The 2,500-nt window shown below is 50.1% G+C and overlaps 1 protein-coding gene across 1 annotated transcript in view; it reads right to left on the bottom strand.

Moving 5' to 3' along the window:
* The window catches only part of LOC105894034 (elongation of very long chain fatty acids protein 6-like), a 16,214-nt gene that overhangs the window by 3,567 nt on the left and 10,147 nt on the right, over positions 1–2,500 (bottom strand). The gene's annotated exons all lie outside the window — the stretch shown is intronic.

The raw sequence follows: 2,500 nt of genomic DNA, 5'->3' as shown, positions 1-2,500 counted from the left end.
GGAGGAGATAGAGAGAGAGGGAGATAGAGAGAGAGAGGGGGAGGGAAGGGGGAGATAGAGAGAGAGAGAGAGAGAGAGGGGGAGGGACGGAAGGGGGAGATAGAGAGAGAGAGAGAGGGAGGGAAGGAAGGGGGGGGGAGCGAGAGCAGTGATTAGATCTCTTAGGTTCTCGTTTGTTCCTATGACATCACACTGAGTACATTCTTCTATTGTTCTAAATAGAGTCTAAAGAGTCGTGCTAATAAAGCAACCTGAATTTGTATTTGAGAAAAGAAGGGAGGGAGAGAGGAGAGGGGGAGTGAGGGAGAGAATGGATTGAGAGCGAGGAAGAGAGGGAGAGAGGAGAGGGGGAGAGAAAGGATTGAGAAGGGGAAAGAGAGGGAAAGGGGAGAGGGGGAGTGAGGGAGAGAAAGGATTGAGAGCGAGGAAGAGAGAGGGAGAGAGGAGAGGGGGAGTGAGGGAGAGAAAGGATTGAGAAGGGGAAAGAGAGGGAAAGGGGAGAGGGGGAGTGAGGGAGAGAAAGGATTGAGAGCGAGGAAGAGAGGGAGAGAGGAGAGGGGGAGTGAGGGAGAGACAGGATTGAGAGAGGGGAAGACAGGGAGAGAGGAGAGGGGGAGTGAGGGAGAGAAAGGATTGAGAGCGAGGAAGAGAGGGAGAGAGGAGAGGGGGAGTGAGGGAGAGAAAGGATTGAGAAGGGGAAAGAGAGGGAAAGGGGAGAGGGGGAGTGAGGGAGAGACAGGATTGAGAGAGAGGAAGAGAGGGAGAGAGGAGAGGGGGAGTGAGGGAGAGAATGGATTGAGAGGGGGAAAAGAGGGAGAGAGGAGAGGGGGAGTGAGGGAGAGAAAGGATTGAGAAGGGGAAAGAGAGGGAAAGGGGAGAGGGGGAGTGAGGGAGAGAATGGATTGAGAGAGAGGAAGAGAGGGAGAGAGGAGAGGGGGAGTGAGGGAGAGAAAGGATTGAGAAGGGGAAAGAGAGGGAAAGGGGAGAGGGGGAGTGAGGGAGAGAATGGATTGAGAGAGAGGAAGAGAGGGAGAGAGGAGAGGGGGAGTGAGGGAGAGAAAGGATTGAGAAGGGGAAAAGAGAGGGAAAAGGGGAGAGGGGGAGTGAGGGAGAGAATGGATTGAGAGAGAGGAAGAGAGGGAGAGAGGAGAGGGGGAGTGAGGGAGAGAAAGGATTGAGAGAGGGGAAGACAGGGAGAGAGGAGAGGGGGAGTGAGGGAGAGAAAGGATTGAGAGAGGGGAAAGAGAGGGAGAGAGGAGAGGGGGAGTGAGGGAGAGAATGGATTGAGAGCGAGGAAGAGAGGGAGAGAGGAGAGGGGGAGTGAGGGAGAGAAAGGATTGAGAGCGAGGAAGAGAGGGAGAGAGGAGAGGGGGAGAGAAAGGATTGAGAAGGGGAAAGAGAGGGAAAGGGGAGAGGGGGAGTGAGGGAGAGAAAGGATTGAGAGCGAGGAAGAGAGGGAGAGAGGAAGAGAGGGAGAGAGGAGAGGGGGAGAGAAAGGATTGAGAGAGAGGAAAAGAGGGAGAGAGGAGAGGGGGAGAGACAGGATTGAGAGGGGGAAAGAGAGGAATGTAAAAAGAAACTGACGGGTGTTGATACTTTCTCCTACTGGACCTACTCTAACACACACCTCAGCGTAATACACACTCTAACACACACCTCAGTGTAATACACACTCTAACACACACCTCAGTGTAATACACACTCTAACACACACCTCAGTGTAATACACACTCTAACACACATCTCGTTATAACACACGTTACTCATTAACTCCTTTCCTCTGACTACCGGACCTACTCTTATACACACCCCACTATATAACACACGTGACTCATTCACCACCCATCCTTTTGAACATGCTCAATACAACAGTAAGGTGCACTCTGGAACACACAAGGGCTCTTCAGCTCCAAATAATATTCATAGCATTGACTTATAAGACTGCTCTGTTGAGGATGTGTTCAGTCACGTTTCATAGCCAGCCTTCATAATGCAGGACTACAACTGACCCTTTTCTGCAAACAAAGGGTTCTTTGTGTGAACCGTAGGAGGAAAAAGAGGAATCTTATTGTTCCAAGTGTCCTTGAAGGGATCCTGGACCCTGCACAACAGGAACACTGCTTGTCCTTGTTAGTGTTGGACTTGAATGGGAGGAATGTAGTATGCTAAGCTAGTATGTGTGATGTAGTATGCTAAGCTAGAATGTGTGATGGAGTATGCTAAGCTAGCATGTGTGATGTAGTATGCTAAGCTAGAATGTGTGATGGAGTACGCTAAGCTAGTATGTGTGATGTAGTATGCTAAGCTAGTATGTGTGATGGAGTGCGCTAAGCTAGTATGTGTGATGGAGTATGCTAAACTTGTATGTGTGATGGAGTACGCTAAGCTAGTATGTGTGATGTAGTATGCTAAGCTAGTATGTGTGATGGCGTATGCTAAACTTGTATGTGTGATGCAGTATGCTAAGCTAGCATGTGTGATGTAGTATGCTAAACTTGTA

This window comes from Clupea harengus, chromosome 23 (assembly GCF_900700415.2).
Source record: "Clupea harengus chromosome 23, Ch_v2.0.2, whole genome shotgun sequence".
Classification (NCBI taxonomy): Eukaryota; Metazoa; Chordata; class Actinopteri; order Clupeiformes; family Clupeidae; genus Clupea; species Clupea harengus.
Note: the sequence above shows the minus strand (reverse complement) of the source record. Positions and strands in the feature narration are given on the sequence as shown.